Below are 22667 nucleotides of genomic sequence, written 5' to 3'. Positions count from 1 at the left end.
AAAAGACATGCCTTTTTTTAAACTGTGTATTTCATGTGTCTTTCATGTGAGGGAAATCTTCGAAACCTGCTTACCGATAGCTTTGAAATTTTGATACGAAGTTGCATTCGCATAGGCGCGTGTTTTTATATACCTACTATATACATGCCTCAGCTGTGACAGGAAAAACATTTTTTTTTAAACTGCACAAACTGTTGGACAAAAGAGCAACACATGCTTTAATCTCCAAAAGTTCTTCATCGATTGCTTTGAAATTATGACACAACGTTCCATTTGAATATGCACATGTTTTTATATACCAACTATATAGATGCCACACCTGTGACAGGTAAAAACATGTTTTTTTATAAAAAAAACAACGCCACCTGTTGCAAGTAATAGAAACACACAAAATACTATATATGTTACGATTCCATTTCAGTGTTTCCGATTGCATTAATAAATTGAATTTTCATAAATTTTGATTTATTTTCATTTTGATTTAATAATTTTGTGTGACATTGCATTGGAATTCAGTTGTGTTGTTTACCTTACTGTTCATTTCGTGAGTATAAGTATAGATGCCAAACTTGTGACAGATAAAAACATGCTTTTCTTGAAAAACAGCACCATCTGTTGCATGTAATAGCAACAAACGCTATACTAAATATGTTACGATTCCATTTCAATATTTCCAATTGCATTCATAAATTAAATTTTCATGTATTTTGATTGTTTTTCAATTTGATTTAGTTATTAGTGTAACATGGCATTGAAAATGAGCTGTGTTGTTTACCATACCATTCAATACATAAGTATAAGTATAGATGTCACACCTGTGACAAATAAAAACATTTTGTTAAGAAACAGTACCATCTGTTGCACGCAAGAACAACACACACTATACTAAATATGTTACGATTATATTTCAATTTTCCGATTTCATTGATAAAAGGAATTTTCATTGATTTCGATATATTTTCATTTTGATTTAATTATTTCGTTAGACATTGCATTGGAATTGAGCTGTGTTGTTTACCACACCGTTCGTTTCTTGAGTATAGTTTTTCAGTGTTTTAATTTCGTTCTGTAAACTGTTTTTTCTTATATATCAGAGATGGGAACATCATATCAACTGATGTTCCCAATTTTCTGATGGGAACATCAGATGGACAAGGGAGGGAGGGGGGGGGTAATAGTGGGGAGGACGATGGGAGGGGGGGAATTGGGGATGGTGGGGACGAGGTGACAGGAGAAAGGTGTGGAGGACAAGGGGACAGGGGAGTGGGGGATGGTGGGGAGGACGAGGGGACAGTGGTGTGGGTAATTATTAGGAGGACGAGGGGACGGTGGAGTGGGGGATGGTGGAGGAGGACAAATGGACTGGGAATGGGGAATGGGGGGGAAGGACGATGGGACAGGGAAGTAGGGAATGGTTGGGTGGACGAGGGGACAAGAAGAGTGAGGAGTGGTTGGAAGGACATCGGGGATATGGGAGGGGTGAATGGTGGGGAGGACTGGGAGACAAGGGATGGTTGCTGTGGCTCAGCAACGCACATTCACTGCTGAGCCACAGCAACGCGTGGTCGGGTACAGCTAGTATACATAAATATAAATATAGGTGTTCGTCTGTTCAAAATCGCTAATCTCCGAAAGTTCTTCACCGATTGCTTTGAAATTGTCACACAACATTGTGTGACATTGCGCATCCGAACAGGTTTTTATATACATATTATATAGATGTCGCATCTGTGACGGGAAAAACATTCTTATTTTGAAATACTGTTTTTCATGTGTTTTTCAAGCTAGGGAAATCTTCGAAACCTCTTTAACAATTGCTTTGAAATTTTGACACAACGTTCCATTCGAATACGTGCGTGTTTTTTTTATACCTATTATATAGATGCCACACTTGTGACAGTTAAAAACCATGGTTTTTTTTAAACAGTGCCATCTGTTGCATGTATTAGTAACACACACGCGAAAATAAATATGTTCCCATTACATTTCAATGTTTCCAACTTCAATGACAAATTGATTTTGCAGATTTTTCATTTTTATTTAATTATTTTGAGTGACATTAAGTTGGAATTTAGCTGAATTGCTTACCATACCGTTCATTTCGCGTGTATAGTTTATTTTTTTATTTTTTCACTAGCTGTACCCAGCCACGCGTAGCTGTGATTCAGCAACGCACGAATGTTGCTGACCCACGGCAATCTTCCCCTGTCTCCCAGTGCGCCCCACCATTCCCCCCTCCCCCGTCCCCTCTTCCTCCCAACCATTCATCACCTCCCTGTCCCCTTATCCTCCCATCCATTCCCCTCTCTCCTGTCCCTTCGTCCTCCCAACCATTCCTCTTTCTCCTGTCCCCTCGTCCTCTCCACCACCCCCCCTTCCCCGTCTCCTTTTCCTCCACACCAACCCCCACTCCTCCATCCCCTCGTCCTACTAACAAATCTCCACTCCACTGTACCCTCGTCTCTCCCACCATCTCCCACTCCCCCGCCCCCATGACCTCCCTACTATTCCTCCTTCCCCCGTTCCCTCGTCCTACCCACCATTACCCCCTCCCCTGTCCCCTCCTCCTCCTTCCCAACATCCCCCACTTCATTCCCCTCGTCCTCCTCATCATTCCCCACTCCGTCGTCCGATACATTCCCAAATGGTCTGATGTTCCCATCAGAAAATTGTGAACATCAAATGATCTGATGTTCAAATCACTGAAATATAAGAAAAACAGTTAAAAAACTAAATTAAAAAATTAAAAAAAAAACTATACTCACGAAATGAACGGTATGGTAAACAACAAAGCTCAATTCCAATGCAATATCACACAAAATAATTAAATCAAATTGAAAATAAATCGAAATCTATGGTAATTCAATTTATCAATGAAAATGTAAACATTGAAATGGAATTGTTAAACGGTATGATAAACAACACAGCTCAATTCCCACGCAATGCCACACAAAATAATTAGAACAAAAATTATAATAAATCGATTTGTATGAAAATTTAATTTTTCAATGCAATCAGAAACATTGAAATGGAATCGTAAAATATTTAGTATAGCGTGTGATGCAACTACGTGCAACAAATGACGTTGTTTCTTGAAAAAAGAATGTTTTTACCTGTCACAGGTGTGGCATCTATACTTATTCTTACAAATGAACGGTATAGTACACAACACAGCTCAATTCCAACGCAATGTCACACAAAAATAACAAAACCAAGATGAAAATAAATCTAAATCTATGGTAATTCAATTTATCAATGCAATCAGAAACATTGAAATGAAATCTTTAAATATTTAGTATAGCGTGGTTTGCTATTACATGCAAAAGATGGTTCTGTTTTTATAAAAAAAATGTTTTTACCTGTCACAGGTGTGGCAGCTATATAGTAAGTATATAAAAACACACGCGTATTCGAATGAAACGTTGCGTCAATATTTCAACGCAATTGGTGTAGAACTTTCTGAGTTTAAATCGTATGTTGCGCTTACGTCCAACAGATGGTGCTGTTAAAAAAAGAAAACGAATTTTTTGCTGTCACAAGTGAGGCATGTATATGGTAGTATATAAAAACATGCACCTATTTGAATGCAACGTTGTGTCAAAATTTCAAAGCAATCGGTAAAGAGATTTCGAAGATTTCCCTCACATGAAAAACATGAAAAAAAATTTTTTTTTTTTTTTAGCATTTTTTCCCTGTCACAGACGTGACATCTATGTAGTATGTATATAAAAACACGCACGGATGCGAATGAAACGTTGTGTGAAAATTTCAAAGCAATCGGTGAAGAACTTTTGAAAATTAACGATTTTGAACACACGAACATTTACTTTTTTATTTATATTGACTGTTTTTCATTTCGTTTTTTAACGGTTTTTCTTATATTTCATTGATGGGAACATCAGATTATTTGGGAATTCATCGGACGAGGGAGTGGGGAATGGTAAGGAGGACGAGGGAACGGGGTGTGGGTTAGTGAGGAGGACGAGGGGCTTGGGGAGGGGGTAATAGTAGGGAGGATGAGGGGAAGAGAAGTGGGGTGGACAAGGGGACTGGGGATGGTAGGGAGGACGAGGGGACGGGGGAGGGAATGGAAGGGAGGACAAAGGGACGGGGGAGTGGGAGATGGTGGGGAGGACGAGGGGACGGTGGAGTCGTGAATGGTGGGGAGGACGAGGGGACGCTGAAGTGTGGGGAGGACAAAGGGACGGGGGAATGGTGGGGAGGACGAGGAGACGGGGGAGAGGGGAATGGTTGGGAGTACGGGGGGAATGGTTTGGAGGGCCGGGAGACAGGAGAAGGCTGCTGTGGCTCAGCAACGCACATGCGTTTCTGTGGTTCAGCAACGCGTGGTTGGGGACAACTAGTATATATAAAATATTTACACCCCCATGTAATTACTAACTAAGTTCAATTTCAAAATGTCCTCATACTAATTTTGACACAATCGACCATACCGCCAAAATTGTCGGATACTAGTAATCTTAGAAACATCGAAACATTTACTTTCGATACTAAATATTTTTTTATTTCATGTTTTATGAATCTCCAGTCACACTTATCAATTGATTTGATAAGATCTGTGTATAACATTTGCATTTTAATGTCCTGTAGTCTTCTCCGTGATTTTGTCATTCTTGATCACATGATTTTTTTTCTAAAAACTGTGTTATTATGGGCTAAAAACTGTTAATATGGGCGGTGTAACTTGTCCTGCCATATTTGCAGGATCTCTCTTCATACACTCAACACTTACGCTCCGGATAGCTATGCTCTCTTTATATTTAAGTAATTCTAAGTAATCAGGTCATGGGGCTGAGTGCCTTGCTCACTCCAGTTAACCTTTTATCGAGGTGTGTGTAAGATTTATGTACATGTTCAAGACGTGACTCGTCCAGGGAGCCGAATTCATTAGCACCCACACTTTCGATGTCTCAGAGTGCTCGGCGGGTGCTCAATGTATTCTTCACAAGTTTCTGAGCTTTTTTTCCTATTATTATCAGTGAGTGTCAATTCTGTTGCAAGCAAGTGTCAAATGCAAAGTTGTATCTCGATTTAAATTTTTATGTGGAGAAGAAATATTTTGGGGTTGACCTTATTTCTGAAGTGGTTTAAAAGATTTTTTTATATTCTTTCATTGTGCTGTGAGTGTTGATTTGTCTTTGATTTTTAATTGAAGACACAATTTATTGAAGCGTTTAAGTAAGAGTTTAAGTTATTTATTGTGTTGTGGATTGTTGTATTCTTAGTCATCCAAAACTGCAGTGTTGTAAACATCAGTACTGAACAGAACAGTTTCCCAGACTTTAAATCTCAAAGTTGCGATTGGCTTGCGACTTGCCCCCACTGTGATCAATCGCAGACCTGGCGCTGCTGTCAACCGAGACACCATAATCCAGGTTTGCCGTAAACTCGACGTGCGTGTGGAAGGGAAACAAAAAAGCGGATTAAAAAATGGCACCCGAGCGTTCTGCCATTTCGGAAGCTGGCAACCATTTTACTTTACGACTCATATATTGTGAGAGGCGAGTTTAATTTCCCCTGTCCGTCGTCCTGTTTGTGAGGGCGTTGGATACTCATAACTTACATATAACAGATTTTTTTATTGTTGCGATATTTGACTCTGGGATCTGCTTGTATCATGTATTTTATTTTATTTAGTTACGATGCAGTTGGGTTTTCTTCTGGATATGAGCGACACTGTCAAGTTGCGGCGCTGCTGAGTGGCTGTGTGTGTTACTTGCTAATTTAAATGACGGGTGTTTTTAGCTGTTGTAGGCGGCGTTGTCTCGCAATTGTTGTATTTTGTCAGTGCCCACACTCAAAGGTCTCTCTCAGACCCATGGCACTAACGTGTATGCTTACACACGCTCGCACACACGCGAAGTAATGCACGTGAGTATCTGGTCGAAGAAGCGTTAATGTACTTAGGGAAGGGGACCAGAAAACAAAAGGCTGGCATTCCGAAAGGGAAACTATGAGGAGATAAGAAAATTCCTAACAGATATAACATGGGAAATAGAGATCAAAGAAAAGATGTCCCAAGACATGATGGACTGCATCACGCAGAAGTGTAAGGAGGCAGCAGGCAAGTTTGTCCCAGCCCAAAAGGAAAAAAAACCGAAATGCAGACTAGAAACCCATGGTTTAATCATAGATGTAAGCTAGTAAAGCAACAAAGTACAAGGGCGTGGAGAAACTATAGAAATAACAGGACAATTGAGAGCATAGAAAGATACCATGACCAGGAATTAATAAGTTAGGATGAGAAGAGAGGCAAAAAGACAATACGAAAATGACATAGCAAGAAAGGCAAGGTCTAATCTAAATCTCTGCACAACCACATTAGGAAGAAAACAGTGAAGGAAAAGGTAATGAAACTAAGGATAGGGGAATACAGATTTACTACAAACGACAAGGAAGTGTTCGAGTAACTAGGAAGGAAATTCCAGGAGGTCTTCATAATTAGAGCAACGAGAAGTTCTAGAGATAAGAGATGGAATAGTTAAGTAGGCACTACTAGAGAAGTTTTGGATTACCAGAGGGGAGGTAAGGAAGCTTTTCCTAGAGTTGGATGAGACAAAGGCTATTGGCTCGGATGGAATCTCACTATAGATACTAAAGGAAAAAGCAGAAGCACTCTGCCTGCCACTCTGCATGGTTTATAACCAATAACTGGTAACAAGTGATCTGTCCAAAATTTGGAAGACGGCTAATGTAGTCCCGATATTCAAGAAGGGGTAAAGACAGGAGGCATTGAACTACAGGCCAGTGTCCCTAACTTTTGTGTCTGTGCGAAAAATATTGTAGAACATCTGGAGCGAAAACAACATCAGCATGGTTTCAGAGATGGCAAGTCATGCCTCACAGGATTAATTGAATTTTACGACCTGGCAAAAAAATCAGGCAAGGAAAAGAGGGGGTGGGTAGACTGCATATTTTTTATTTTCCAGAAAGCCTTTGACACAGTACCACACAAGAGATTATAGTGCACAAGCTGGACATGCAGGCAGGAGTGAAAGGGAAGGTACTCCATTGGATAAGGGAGTATCTAAGCAACAGAAGACAACGAGTCACTGTGAGGGGTGAGGTCTCAGATTTGCGAGGCGTCACCAGTGGAGTCACACAGGGATCCGTCCTTGGACCTATACAGTTTCTGATACATGTAAATGATCTCCCAGATGGAATAGACTCGGTACTCTCATTGTTTGCTGAAGTTGCAAAAATTATGAGGAGGATTAAGACAGAGGAAGATACTATGAGGCTACAAGATGGCCTAGACAAACTGAATGAATGGTCCAACAAATGGCTACTAGAGATAACCCCAAGTAAATGTAAGGTTATGAAACTAGGCGGTGGAAAAAGCTGGAAAAGTTGGAAAAAGTTCATAGGTATGCCATTAGGCTAGTCCACAGAAATAAGAGGCATTAGTTACGAGGAAAGGCTGCGTGAAATGCACCTCTTAGGAGTCTTAGGAGAACTGGGAACTCTTAGGAGAACGGGCTGACTGTCCAAGGCCACCCACTACCATTACCAACTTTCAAAATCCTTACACGCAAACCATATGTCAACGCCGCCGGCACTCAACACCACGTGTCACCACCAGTCACGTCAGTTACCGCCAGTCATTTCAACCAGTTCCCTGTTACTTCATTCATCACCTCCTGGTGTTTGTCAACCGTGCGTGCTGCCTCCTGGTCCCGTCACCTACTGCCTGGCACCTTCCGTGTGGCACCTTCCGTGTGGCACCTGTACACATTATTGATTACACCCTTCAGCCCGTGGTTTAACCCTCTCGCTCTACCTATCTCCTACTGATTCTCCGCACCTTCTACTGACTCTACCCGTCTCGTACTGAATCCACCCACCTCCAACTGATACCATCCACTTCCAACTGACTCCACTCACATCCAACTGACTCCACCCATCTCCAACTGACTCCATTCACCTCCAACTGACTACACCCACCTCCAACTGATACAATCCACCTCCAACTGACTCCACCCACATCCAACTGATACCACCCACCTCCAACTGACTTCACCTACCTCCACTTGATACCACCTACCTCCCACTGACACCATCCACCTCCAACTGACACGTTCCACCTCCCACTAACACCGTCCAGGTTCAACTGATACCATCCACCTCCAACTGGCTCCACTCACCACCAACGGACATCATCCACCTCCAACTGACTCCACCAACTTCTAACTGACACCATCCACCTTCCAATTAACTCAACCCATCACCATCTGACACCATCTACCTCCAACTGGCTCCACCCACCTCCAACTGACTCCACCCACTTCCAACTGGCTCCACCCACCTCCAACTGACTCCACCCACTTCCAACTGGCTCCACCCACCTCCAACTGACTCCATCCACCTCCAACTGACTCCACCCACTGTCATCACCCACCTTCAACTGACTCCACCCACTGTCATCACCCACCTTCAACTGACTCCACCAACCTCCAACTGACTCCAATCACCTCCAACTGACACCACCAACCTCCAACTGACACCATCCACCTCCAATTGACTCCACCCATCACTCACTGACATCACCCACCTCCAACTGACTTCATCCACCTCCTTTTGACTCCACCCACCTCTAACTGATTTCACTCACCTCGCACTGACTCCACCCACCACCAACTGACTCCACCCACCTCCAGCTGCCATTATACACAGAAATCACAATTAGAGGGAATGTTTAGATCCCCTCCAATACAGTTTCTGTGTGCTTTTCTCCTACCACCCCCTTCCTTGAATATTTTTTGTGCTTTATTATGCATTTGATGGTTACAAGATATACATGGGTTGATACAAAAATAATAATGCAAAAAGGTGCTTAAAGGTTATGGATCTCTTGAAGAACACAACAATGGGAAACATTGATGAATGTCACAGACGGGTTCGATCATTGTTGCAAGTCAAACACTTCTTCGAATTCCTCTGAAGTTGGACTAGTGCCCAAGACGCAACAGGCATTTCCCCTCTGAATCGCAACACTGAGGCGCTGGAACAAGAAACTTTTTGCTCTCTGGTCTTTTGTAGCGCTGATCAATTTGTCCCCCAATTCCTTCAGGAACTTCAATGCACATTTTCCCCACGAACCGAGGGTCTCCAAGCCGATCGGAACAAAGCTGTAGCAGTGTGCTAGACCTCTGTATTTAATAATTTTCTGCGATTCCCTGAAAGAAGCAGCACCACCGCTTTCACGTGTGCTGTAGTGGAGGTAGGTACTGGCCAGTGTGGCAGCGCACGTGTAGTCCCATACCACTTGCTTACCATCCTTCCAAGGTAGCAAGGTGACCCCATCAGGGCGCTTCTGAGGGTCGTTAGGTCTGGATAAGTGTGGTTCTCTTTGTGCCGGGCAGCGGGCTGTGGCGAGGCTCCTCCTGATGATGTCGTTGACTTCTTCATGTCTTGCAATTTTACCCTGTGATTTACGACATACCAGACCATGACGACCATATTGGTCTGCCATCGCAGTTCCGCAGATGCACCTATGTTCGGTGAGGATGGGGGTGGCAAGGCGAAGGGCAACTCCAATGCGGAGAGCGTCATGGCTGAGGCGAGTTCCCAGGGCTGCATTGGGCACAGCAAATAAAAAATCCCCGGCGTGTGGTGCTGTTACCGCTAGGAGGCGGGCTTTGTTTTCAGCATCAGCGCTGTCAATCATTGCTGTGAGAGTCTTTTCCATTATGGGGCTATCCCAGTGGGCCTGCTTGTGGTCTTTTGGGACTTGTGGTCGGGGGTACCCGACCACAATGGTATTTTGGTAGTTCAATCAGGAACTCAATCAGGAACTACCAATATACCATTATATATATATATATATATATATATATATATATATATATATATATATATATATATATATATATATATATATGTATAAGCATACTTAGCAAGAGAGTAAATATAAAAATGTTGAGGATTTCTTCTCACATTGGTCTGTAGGAATATAATAAAGTTGACGCCCTTGCTAAGGTTGCAGTAAATAGACATTATTGAGCGGAATCTTGTGTTATCAAATAGGTCCCTTAAAAGTGTCATAAGACGAAAACTCCTGGATGGACTTGAAGAAAGTAGAACAGTACAAACTGGAACTAGCAGGTTCATTGTTCATCACAATGAAATGTGTGAAGTAAAACATGTGTATGGGGCAAGTAACAAAGTTAGTAGACTAACAGACGTTGTCACAGCTCGAATAAGACTTGGCTACAAGTATCTCTGCAAGTTCGGCTTGTATAGGGAACTAGATGTAAAGTGTAGTGTGTGGACAAAGACAGGGACATACACTCGAACACTATATCTTGGATTGTACTAAAATTGAGCCATTTAGAGATAGAGCTAAGCTCACGCTGTATGATATGGCAACGTATCTTATTACCAAGGATAAAATACCTGAAATTCTTGTACTGTATCCATATATCGCTGCCAGTAGATAAACGATATATGAAATTAAGAAACAAGTAGTGTATTGTGAAGACTAATAATAAAGAGCTGCTTCCCAATAACTCTGTAATATCTCCATTGCTCAATCAATTATGTATTAGTGATAAGACCTACCATTAATAAATAATGACTTACTGTATATATATAGCTCTTGAAATAGAACATTCTCTGTAAATAGCTGACATTGTAACTCTAAGGTGTGAAAGACAGATGAAACTGTTTATGTAATACTCTCCGTTGAGGTCTGATAAAGACCTTTTGTGCCCTCTGTAATGCTTTTCATCACAGGATGAGTATGGGGTGCACAATAAACTAACCGCCTCCGGCAGCAACAATCAGGAAGAACGCAAGTAAGCTCAACACAGCCTAAGTTTAATGTTCTACAAATTCTTTCAGCTTGCTTTATTGAGTGTTCAACATAGCTATCAAAACAACGTGAAGCTCGAGTGTATTACATAATGAATAGCTTCATGAAAATGACATATATAACTTGTACAAAGTTCATTTGAGATGACAGCTGTAAGATCCAAATTTGTGACATGAAATCAACAATCACTGCTGTCATGAAACGAATTTATTTGTCAAAGACTGTCTCTTCATTTGAACGTTTTGTTTCAAGTTCACAAAAAAACATTGATTTTGTGGGCTTAGTTGCTGCATCACCTTCAAATAATGGGCTAATTGAAAGCAGATCGTACGATAAAATGTACTTAAACGACACTCTCCCTCTCTCTTGCTATCTCCAACCTCTCCCAGCCAGGTCTGTGTGTTTTATTGTAAGGATTTTTGTTACAAAATGAACAATTTGAACTAGAAAAATTCAATCTTGGTTTACTAGCCTTTAGAAGGTGTTCTGATTTGTTTTCTTTTTAAAACCTCTTTCGTTTCGTAGACGTTAATAAGCTTCTGTACCGTGATGAACCGCACTGAGACCAAGAGTTTTCATAAATTAATCAACATAGTGATTCGTAACAAAGTTATAAAGCTTAATATTGGCGATAACTTTAAAAGGGTTACTTTTCTCCATCGTGAACTACATGAGCCTTATGACACTTTTATCAAGGAGTGCTCTTTCTTCTAGTAAGTGCTCGGTGCGATGTTTCCGTGTGATATATAAATTGTAATTTGTAAGGTCTAGACAAATTTTACATGTTAAGACTTAATGTTAGAAAAGCTGCCACTCTGCCACACAGTTATTTCTTCTCGTTTCCACAACAATACGTTTTTGAGCTTTATTTGAGACCTTTCGACTGGCTGCTCTAGATTCATGTCTGGAGCAACAAAATGAAATTTGCCTTCCGTATATCTAGCAACAAAATGACCTTGTTTGAACTTTTCCAACAACAATGAATAGTTTACTTCAAGCAATTTTACTCATATTACCAGCAGCCATAACGTAAATAATTTATGCAGTCAAACTCCAAATATTTTGATCAACTGTGTGCACATGTTGATCCCAAATTTCATCTCGGGTTATGATGTTGTAAGATTTTTTCCGTGAGCAAAAAAATGTAAAAGAACACTGCAATATTTAGAGCTCTGATTTTTTGCAACTCTTTAGTAAAGTCTTATATCTTGCTCCTCAATTTTGCCCTTTCTTTTAATTTAATATTCAGAGTTTTTTTACTTCTTATTTCATCATTTGATTCCGCCATTTCCTTTTATTTATCACATACTAGACCAAGACGGGGGGGGAAGGGGTTTAAAGTCACATACTCACTTCTCTTTACCACAGCGGCTCTATAGCTTCAGAGTTGATTAGCTTTCTTGCATTGAATGGACATAGTGAATAAGAACGAATAAGAACGCTACATAAAACAATTATAACTAAAATGATACCAGTGGTAATATTTGTGATTAACAGTCAAAAGTTTCCTTTCTTTTATGCGGTTCAAATCCATTTGGGCTGGACGGTAAAGCGACGGTCTTGCTTTATTTCTGGTCGGCATTCAGTCCCCCAAGTGGTTGGGCACCATTCCTTTTCCCCGTCCCATCCCAAATCCTTATCCTGACCCCTTCCAAGTGTTATAAATTCGTAATGGCTTGGAACTTTCTCCTGATAATTCTTTTTCCTTATGCGGAAATCATGTTGCAGGTTTGAGAGCCGCGGCCTCAGCACCATCGATTTCGTGACACCTTAATCCGTAGATTATTTTAGGACCGTGGCTACTCGTCCCCCTGAAATGGTTGTATTTATAGTAGGAATGTGCTTCAATGTTTCTTAATGTTGGGATGTATCACCAAAATATTAACTTTTTGCACCTAAAATTTTATTGAGTCCGGAAAAATATAGTACAGCTGAATATCAAACTTAAATATTCCTAAACTTATTATAGCATATAAATGATCTATATTGATCACATAGGGCGGATTAGGCCTAAAACTACTAAGAGATGTTACGTTAGGTTATACCTTCAGCATACCTGAAGAGGGTTTCGGGAGTTCTTGTACTCCCCGAGCCCAGCCTGGGGCTAGACTCGATTTGTGATAACGAAGTCCAACAGGCTGTTGCTTGGAGCGGCCTGCAGGCTCACATCTCAACTACAGCCTGGTTGATCCGGCATTTTTTATAAGGACTTGTCTAAGTGTATCTTGGTGACCTCGGTTACGTAGGTTACGTTAGTTTCTTCAGTATATTAATGTGGCAGTTAAAACAAGTTTCCCATTTGGCCAAATTCAATAATGCAAGACGCCACCGTTTTGTTGTTAGGTCACTACATTTTGGTACTTACGACGAAATAGTTACTAAAGGTACTGTCATCTTAGAATGATGTGCTGGCCTTTCGCATTTGTCACTGAAACATTTCAGTTCCAAAGAACATAAAAGGTAAGTCCCTTGGCGTGTTCCTTTAAATTTTCTCTGATTTTGATAATCATTACAAATCAATAATGTGTACCCATATCTACCATTTATCTTACCATGGTCCTAGAATGCTTCACTTAGACATAATTTTGATGTAGGATGTTCCCACTATACTCCTAATTGGTCATCTAGCTCAGACTTACACTTTACATACACGCTGTGGAAGCATTGTGAGAGGAGGCTTCACCGAGTTACGCCATGAGCATCGGATTCTATCTCCAAGTATGAGTATAACACTGGATAATAGGCTAGTTCCCGAGAGTAGTTGAAACCCAGAGTGCAATACTAATGGCTCACTCTATGAAAGAGTATACAGTAAGTTGCTGGTAGAGCAGTGGGCGTCCATAACCTCTCCTGTGATGCAGTGGCTACATTAAAACTCCATTTCTGTTTAGGGTTAAGTTCAAAGGTCTTCACTGGTTGAAGTAGGACGCACTCAGGATGTTCTGAGTGTTGGTGTTCACCTAGCGTCTGAGGCTGTTCTGAAGACTGAATAGCCTACGAGAAGGAAGCAGGTCGATCATGAGACGACTGTCACGAGAATCTCCAATAGTGACTTTGGGCCTCCTTGTATGTTTCGGGGTTTCCTTGTCATTGTTGCAAGGGAGGAACGTGACACCTCCCACCTCCCATTGACTACTCTCTCACCTTCAAAAGAATATTTCCACCCCCCGAAGACTCTACACACAACCCTCTTAATTCACAGCCACTCATTGTCTCGACTCACACAACATGATTCTCCCACAACGAAGACATTTTGAAGTTATTCGTAAGACATCTCGGTGCTGCTCGGACAATGCAAGGCGAGATATTTTTAGCGAAATATGATTTGTTAATATAAATTGGTTGATATATGGGCAAAGCAAAAGCACTATAGCCTTCACCCTGTTGATATATAATCAAATCAGCTACACAATCTCGATATATGGACATATTTCATGATATATTTTTAGCGAAATATGATTTGTAAATATAAATTGTCATCTACACTTCCGTGGATATAAACATTCCATTTAACTGGGCTGTAGGAGACTCGAACTTTCCATATTAAGACGGCTCACATTCCAGTCGAGACGGCCTCACATACGTGGGGTCCAGGGTTCGATACTCCTACAGCCCAGGTAAATAGAATGATTTTTAAATCTTTATGTATAGGAGGAGGTAATTTTCAGGGGAAAGCGCCAAGCCAGTACGAGTATATAGCACTGGGAAGGGGTCAAGATAAGGTTTTGGGATGGAACGGGGGAAAAGGAATGGTACCCAACCACTTGGACGGTCGGGGATTGAACGCCGACCTGCATGAAGCGAGACCGTAGCTCTACCGTCCATCCCAAGTGGTTGGAGTTTATGTATGTAAGTGAATGTCTGTTCAAAAATGGGGAAGGGGGCGGGGGAGAGACGCTTAGGGCTAGCCTCGCTAAATATTACAGGGCGACTAGTGATTGTATGGCACGTGTCACTGAATGAGTGGAGTCGACCCCAGTGCCCCACTATAATTACGATTGGATCCTATTACGGCAACCAACGACTCTAATGAAAAATAATATGTGGGTTTAATTGTCCATTGATATTAAATTTAAAAAAATAAAGAGAGAAAGAGGAAGGAGAGAGAGAGAGAGAGAGAGAGAGAGAGAGAGAGAGAGAGAGAGAGAGAGAGAGAGAGAGAGAGAGAGAGAGAGAGAGAGAGAGAGAGAGAGAGAGACAGAGAAAGAGACACAGACAGACAGACAGACAGACAGACAGAGACAAACAGCCTGCTTGTCTGACATAGATCGTAAGCGTAAGCCAGAACCTTCGGGCTAGCCTCGTGCTACTTTTCATAATGATTAGTAATTATTTTAAGTCTCGGAGGGCGGTCCGGATCGGCCCCTTTACCACCCATGAAGGGGGAGTCACTCAGCTGCCACACTTCCCTTCACGAAGTAAATGGATAAAAATTATGCAACCAAAAGCCACTAGAAAAAAATATTCACTTAAATGTTATCGTATTTTTAATTATAAAACAAATATACAGATGACAAATTTGCATTCTGGTCACAACCATTTGACCTTAATGATATAGACAGTGTGTTGTGTAAATGGTTACAGTGATTTAGGGATATGGGTAAAGTATGTGTGAATGGAGACGGCGAGTGTGGAAGTGAAGATGAGAATTATGTGAAGGTGTTTACGCAGATGAAGACCAGTGTTGAGAAAATGGTTACAGCGATGAGGTGAGATGGGGAGGGTGTGTGAGGAGCATGAGGAGGAAGGTGAATGTTGGAAGGGATGGGGAGGTGAGAGGGGGAACATTGGAGGGGGTGTGAAAATGCCCTGGCCAAATGGTCGACACAAGCAGTGGGGGAGGGGGGGGTCTTTCACCCTTTGCCCACGGTCGTCCCCCGTCTTTAGTATTTCATAAATATCCCAGCAAACACTCAATGTAACCGCAAACGTGATAACGTTATTAAAACGTTCCAACAACGTGCGAATAGTAAAACCAACGTTGGGAGTATGTCACGTGTTTACTGAGTGCTGGATCAGTTCATATCTCTTCTACGTGTAATAAGATTTGGTCCAGAGTGAGGCGATAAATGATCACAAATACAATGTTATTCAGCCGCAACATAAGGAAATATTGTTGCTATACGGGTCCCACTTGTGTGTATGTGAGGGGATGTGTGGCCGCAAGTCGTGCGGGGCTCGCTAATGACAGCGACGACGCCTGCCACCAAGTACGGTCGTAATTAACGACGCCTGCCACCAAGTACGGTCGTAATTAACGACGCCTGCAACCAAGTGTGGTCGTAGTTAACGACGCCTGCCACCAAGTATGGTCTTAATTAATGAAATGCATCATAAATCGATTATTGTCGTTGTTAGGTTGTATTCATGAACAAGTGGATAAATGGCATAAGGATATTAACGGTACCGCGTGTTCTATGTTCTTGCATCAACGGTTTCTGTGTTGGTTCGGGGTCTTGAAGTGGGTAGAATGCATCATAAATCAAATTATTTTATCAAATCACCTCATTCTGTGAGGAACACAAATCCGAACAAGCCTGAATGGTCCCCAGGACTATATGCAACTGAAAATTCACACCCCAGAATGTTGGTCGAGCGGATAAGGGATCCTCTACGCCAGCAGAGTGCTCCTGGCAGTATAGGTTCGATTCACTTCTGGGGTGTGAGTTTTCAGTTGCATATAGTCCTGGGGACCATTCAGGCTGGTTCGCATTTGTGTTCCTCACGTGTGCCCCAAAGAATGAGGTGATTTGTTAAAATACCATGCCCAAGAATACCAACCGAGTGCCGGCGGAGGGATGGAAATAGCCTCGGCTACCGTCATCTTTTGTCCGGTCGTGTTGGTCGAGCGATTAAGGGATCATGTACGCCAGCAAAGTGCTCCTGGCAGTATGGGTTCGAGTCACTTCTGGGGTGTGAGTTTTCTGTTATATATATATATATATATATATATATATATATATATATATATATATATATATATATATATATATATATATATATATTATTAAATATGACCGAAAAAGTAAGATTAATAATTCTAACACGAATTTTCTCGATCTTTCGTACATTTCTTTTCACTGTTGGTGGTAATTCAAAAATCAATTCTCCAAAATTAATTTTTATTTTATTTATTTTTATAGACTAGAAATAAAAATGAATTTTGGAGAATTGATTTTTGAATTACCACCAACAGTGAAAAGAAATGTACGAAAGATCGAGAAAATTCGTGTTAGAATTATTAATCTTACTTTTTCGGTCATATTTAATAATATATGTCTACAGGAAAGACTGCTACCAAAATATACTAATATATATATATATATATATATATATATATATATATATATATATATATATATATATATATATATATATATATATATATATATATATCCCAGCTGGTGAAACACGCTCCAACAACGTTTAATCAACGTAGGTTCAACGTTACCTTAGCTGACCCATTGTTACATCAACGTCATTTGTCTAGACATGCCAGAGGGTGTGGGTGATGGGGGGTTGGGGGAAGGTCAAGTTCTTACCATCCGGGATGTGGTCGTCATTTACATGACAGTGGAACAACACAGTGGAACATGACAGTGGAACATGACAGTGGAACAAGACAGTGGAACATGATAGTGGAATAAGACAGTGGAACATGACAGTGGAACAAAACAGTGGAACATGATAGTGGAATAAGACAGTGGAACATGACAGTGGAACATGACAGTGGAACAAGACAGTGGAACAAGACAGTGGAACATGACAGTGGAACAAGACAGTGGAACATGACAGTGGAACAAGACAGTGGAACATGAGAGTGGAACATGAGAGTGGAACATGACAGTGGAACATGACAGTGGAACAAGACAGTGGAACATGAGAGTGGAACATGAGAGTGGAACATGACAGTGGAACAAGACAGTGGAACATGACAGTGGAACAAGACAGTGGAACATGAGAGTGGAACATGAGAGTGGAACATGACAGTGGAACATGACAGTGGAACATTACATCGGAACAGTAACCACTCATATTTTTATCAGTATTCCATGACCACCTTGCCCAGAACGAAATCTGCAGAATTAAACATACGACATAATTATGTAGTAAATTATTATTTTTATTACTGTAATCCTTTTTTTACTGAAGACGTTGAAGCAAAATGCTGTCCTACCAGAAAATGCTCATTAACGTAGCGCCGGCCGGAATTCAATTTCCAAATGTACTTTGGGACATAAATTGCCAAAACTTTCATAGTAACGCTGCGGAAGAATGCGGAGCTGCCACGATGAGGAAGTGGAGCCACGATGAGGAAGTGGAGCCACGATGAGGAAGTGGAGCCACGGTGAGGAAGTGGAGCCACGATGAGGAAGTGGAGCCACGGTGAGGAAGTGGAGCCACGATGAGGAAGTGGAGCCACGATGAGGAAGTGGAGCCACGGTGAGGAAGTGGAGCCACGATGAGGAAGTGGAGCCACGGTGAGGAAGTGGAGCCACGGTGAGGAAGTGGAGCCACGATGAGGAGGTGGAGCCACGATGAGGAAGTGGAGCCACGATGAGGAAGTGCAGCCACGATGAGGAGGTGGAGCCACGATGAGGAAGTGGAGCCACGATGAGAAAGTGGAGCCACGGTGAGGAAGTGGAGCCATACCTCACCTTGATCATATATTGATGTGGTTCTGTGAATCCTTCTATTTCCCAAGCTCGGTCTGGGACCAGGCTCGACTTGTGGTAACCTGGTCGAACAGGCTGTTGCTTGGAGCGGCCCGCAGGCTCACGTATGCCGGACTAACCGGGCATGTGCCTGGTTGGTCGGCACTTGCAAGAAATTATCTAAATGTTTCTTAAAGATATCCACCTATGTGCTGGTAATCTTTCTAGTGCTTGTTGGAAGGTTATTGAATAGCCATGAACCTCTGATGTTCAGGCAGAGCTCTCTGATTGTGCCTATGGTACCTCTACTCCACACTGGTTCTATTTTGAATTTCCTTTTGCATCTTTCGCTTCAGTACGTTGTTATTCTTCAATGCAATTTTGGGACAAATTGTACCAAATTCTTTAAAGTGATGATGTTTTGTCAATGGTGACCTCACAGGGATGATATTCTCAGTTAGTTGTGTGGCGTCGCCCAGGTAGACTACAGTGATAGCATGAAACTCACGTCCACCCTAGTTCTCTATAGTCGTAATGGTTTTCTCCTGATAATTAACTTACCATGCCCAGAAAAAAATAGTGGAAGCACGATGGCTGCCATTTCCCATCTTGGTGGTTTTCTCCAAAAGATGTTACTTGAGCAGGAAGAACAAAGGATCAAGAGTGGAAGAAGCAGTACAACCCCCTCTCAAGAAGACAGTGTCAATTTTAGCTAGCAAGAATGAGTGATAGACTGGTGATATGGCTGATGATGACTGCCCAGGACCCAGAAAATGGAGTCAACGACCCAGCTGATAGTCGTGTGGCACCGTCCTTTGAATGCAGATGGTAACGTTTTGAATACTTTCAATAGCTCAGTGACAGTTATAATTAATGACTAGTGACCTCAATGATATTTATATAGCTTATGTCTAATGCCAAGTGTTAATTTTGGCACTACTGGAATCCAAGAAATAAGTTATTATCCTATGAAGACATCAATCAAGGAAAATATAGCATCATCAGTGTCGTTGGAAAATAAAAAGGCACTAAATATCACTCCGCATGCTAATAAGAGAACACAAAGTAGAACACGCACGATATCAAAGATATCGGATTCCACAAAGGATCCTCTCCAAGGATAAAGTAATCAGAGGGACAGTAGGAAAGCAACACATACGATCGTCCAGAAAATTGGAGCAATCTACAAGAAGGTGCACGACAGTACGTGGGACAAAATTGTTCAAATAATAAATAGGGCGTCATTCCATTATGTGCCAATGAGTTGAGTTAAAGTGATAAAGTTCTGCCATGAAGATACTAGTCTCCTGGGATATGCAGCACATATAGGTTTGGTCATGATAGACAAGGGAGTAGTCAACACCGTAAGCAGACTTAGACCTATCTGTGAATAGTGCAATGGAGGTGGAGTGCAAACTTAAGTGTTCAAGGAAAAACCATTTCAAAATAGCAGAATGTGGGTCAAGGCCTTCCGAAACGTTGCAAATGGGGCCCACTTTGGGGGAAAGGTTGGAACGTAGAGCAACATATTGCAACCGTAAACTGAGAAGCAATCAATCAAGGGAGGCCCTTACTGAAAAAGAAAGGTGTTGAAAGAGAACATGGCCCATCTGGGATGTAGCAGCACAGCACGGCATACACGAGAGTGGGGTTGTTTCAGGGACCATGTGAGGTCCCTGTGGTAGCGATCATAATGATCCTGTAGAGACAGGATACTGGTTTTGAAATACAAGCTCTGGGTAGGGATGAACGAAAGACGAAATTTCTGGGGCGCAACCCAAGGTGGTGCAAGGCATCAGGGCGACGATGAGTCCAGGGAGGAGGAGAGGCAGTTATTATCGCGTATTGGCAGCGTGAGAGGAGTGCAAATAGAGGAGTGGGCGTCTATCTGCTCCCCTAGAAGTATGGGACAAGACTTTAAGTAAGATAGGGGGCCACAGAGCGTCCAACTCAGAGGTGAGAGCTATGAGGTGACCAAAACAATCGAGTGTCAAAGATACACGTCAAGAGTTTAGCAGAGGGACAGGAGGGGGATGATACACGACTTGCTTCCGAGTGTCTAATAATGTGTTGTGAAATAGAAGGAGGACTCGAGGGAGTGGCAGATTGAACAAGTAGGGAAGAAGAGAGCGGAGGGAGAAAAGATTCCAGTCCGCCTTATTAAACTGTCCCTGAGAGAAAGAGGGAAGAGTGGAAAGAAAAGATGGATTCGAGGAATGGAAAAGGGTTACTGTTATGGAAGTCATCGAGGACCTTCCATGTCCTGTCTATGTAACTGAGAATGGAGTTGAGAGAGCAAGATCAATACAGTGATACAGTGGGTGCGAGGGAACGAGTCAACATGAGTTGGTTCGCCGAAATCCATGAAGGAAAATTGAGAACAGACGACAAAAGTTTCTAGAAGACGGTCTTGGGTATATACCAGATCATTACCCCAGAGAGCATGAGGGAATGCGGATGAGTAAGGACAGAAATGGCAGTATGCACTGGATCAGGGGTAGGAACTAGAGCTTCATGAACTTATATAGCTGGGTTAGATGACTTCACTACCAAGATGGGAGATGCAAGAACAAAGACGGTGGCGAATTTAGGGGAAAGAATGAGAACTTGTTCCCTGCAGGGAAGAAAGAGGGAGAGGGAATCAGGCTTACGTTTCAGACTGTGAGACACAGGCATGCCAGAAGCAATGTATGTTTGACGCCCTCCACAATCTCAGGCGGGGAGGAAGAACGAGAGCGGACGCTACCAAGACGGCCGGGACAAGAAGGAATATGGGCCTGGACGTATATTTGTCTGGGAGTATGTTGACCAGACAACACACTAGAAATTGAAGGGACGACGACGTTTCGGTCCGTCCTGGACCATTCTCAAGTCGATTGACTTGAGAATGGTCCAGGACGGACCGAAACGTCGTCGTCCCTTCAATTTCTAGTGTGTGGTCTGGTCAACATACTTCAGCCACGTTATTGTGACTCATCGCCTGCATTTGTCTGGGAGCACCGAGAGACTAGAGGGAAGCGCTGATAACGAAGATGGGGTCGAAAGTTTATGGTCACAGTGGATTGAGAAGAGTCAGGGGGGTGAAGAAGTGACGAAAAGACAGCGGGTTGAAGACCGGATAGGAAGGATGGAAATGCCTATCAGTGATCTCTGAGGCCTTGGCGTCAGATCGTAGAGGAGTGGAGGAAGAAGACCCATAATACCTATAGGACCCCTTCTTCCAGCCAGAGTTCGTAATCCCCCCTCCCTCCCTTTCCCGATGTATCTCTCTCTCTCTCTCTCTCTCTCTCTCTCTCTCTCTCTCTCTCTCTCTCTCTCTCTCTCTCTCTCTCTCTCTCTCTCTCTCTCCCTCTCTCTATTACATATATATATATATATATATATATATATATATATATATATATATATATATATATATATATATATATATATATATATATATATTATATATATATATATTATATATATATATGTGTGTGTGTGTGTGTGAGAGTGTGTGTGTGTGTGTGTGTGTGTGTGTGTGTGTGTGTGTGTGTGTGTGTGTGTGTGTGTGTGTGTGTGTGTGTGTGTGTTGTACCTAGTAGCCAGAACGCAATTCTTGGCCTACTATGCAAAACCCGAATTCCCTAATAAGCCAAGTTTTCTTGAATTTATATATTTTTCTAATTTTTTTCTTGTAAAATTATAAAGCAATCCCTTTCTTGATGTATGAGCTAATTTCGTTCAATTTGAGTTAAAACTAACGTAGATATATGACCGAACTTAACCAACCCTACCTAACCTAACCTATCTTAACCTAACCTAAACTAACCTAACCTAACCTAACCTATCTTAACCTAACCTAACCTAACCAACCCTACCTAACCTAACCTATCTTAACCTAACCTACCTAACCTAACCTAACCTAACCTATCTTAACCTAACCTAAACTAACCTAACCTAACCTAACCTATCTTAACCTAACCTAAACTAACCTAACCTAACCTAACCAACCCTACCTAACCTAACCTATCTTAACCTAACCTACCTAACCTAACCTAACCTAACCTAACCTATCTTAACCTAACCTAACCTAACCTAACCTAACCTAACCTAACCTATCTTAACCTAACCTAACCTAACCTAACCTAACCTAACCTAACCTATCTTAACATAACCTAAACTAACACAACTAATTC

This window comes from Procambarus clarkii, chromosome 25, assembly GCF_040958095.1.
Source record: "Procambarus clarkii isolate CNS0578487 chromosome 25, FALCON_Pclarkii_2.0, whole genome shotgun sequence".
In the NCBI taxonomy this organism is placed as follows: Eukaryota; Metazoa; Arthropoda; class Malacostraca; order Decapoda; family Cambaridae; genus Procambarus; species Procambarus clarkii.
The sequence above is the reverse complement of the archived record's forward strand: the minus strand, read 5'-3'. Positions refer to the sequence as shown.